Genomic DNA, 1206 nt, shown 5'->3' on the forward strand with positions numbered 1-1206 from the left:
GGGACACATACAGACTGAAAGTGAAGGGCTGGAAAAAGATTTTCCATGCAAATAGGGACCAAAAGAAAGCAGGAGTAGCAATACTCATATCAGATAAAATAGACTTTAAAACAAAGGCTGTGAAAAGAGACAAAGAAGGTCACTACCTAATGATCAAAGGATCAATCCAAGAAGAAGATATAACAATTATAAATATATATGCACCCAACACGGGAGCACCGCAGTATGTAAGACAAATGCTAACAAGTATGAAAGGAGAAATTAACAATAACACAATAATAGTGGAAGACTTTAATACCCCACTCACACCTATGGATAGATCAACTAAACAGAAAATTAACAAGGAAACACAAACTTTAAATGATACAATAGACCAGTTAGGCCTAACTGATATCTATAGGACATTTCATCCCAAAACAATGAATTTCACCTTTTTCTCAAGCGCACATGGAACCTTCTCCAGGATAGATCACATCCTGGGCCATAAAGCTAGCCTTGGTAAATTCAAAAAAATAGAAATCATTCCAAGCATCTTTTCTGACCACAATGCAGTAAGATTAGACCTCAATTACAGGAGAAAAACTATTAAAAATTCCAACATATGGAGGATGAACAACACCCTGATGAATAAGCAACAAATCACAGAAGAAATCAAAAAAGAAATCAAAATTTGCATAGAAACGAATGAAAATGAAAACACAACAACCCAAAACCTGTGGGACACGGTAAAAGCAGTCCTAAGGGGAAAGTTTATAGCAATAGAGGCACACCTCAAGAAACAAGAAAAAAGTCAAATAAATAACCTAACTCTACAGCTAAAGCAACTAGAAAAGGAAGAAATGAAGAACCCCAGGGTTAGTAGAAGGAAAGAAAACTTAAAAATTAGAGCAGAAATAAATGCAAAAGAAACAAAAGAGACCATAGCAAAAATCAACAAAACCAAAAGCTGGTTCTTTGAAAGGATAAATAAAATTGACAAACCATTAGCCAGACTCATCAAGAAATAAGGGGAGAAAAATCAAATCAATAAAATTAGAAACGAAAATGGAGAGACCACAACAGACAACACAGAAATACAAAGGATCATAAGAGACTACTATCAACAATTATATGCCAATAAAATGGACGAGGAAGAAATGGACAAATTCTTAGAAAAGTACAACATTCCAAAACTGGACCAGGAAGAAATAGAAAATCTTAACAGAC

This window comes from Bison bison, unplaced genomic scaffold, assembly GCF_000754665.1.
Source record: "Bison bison bison isolate TAMUID 2011002044 unplaced genomic scaffold, Bison_UMD1.0 scf7180017864358, whole genome shotgun sequence".
Classification (NCBI taxonomy): domain Eukaryota; kingdom Metazoa; phylum Chordata; class Mammalia; order Artiodactyla; family Bovidae; genus Bison; species Bison bison.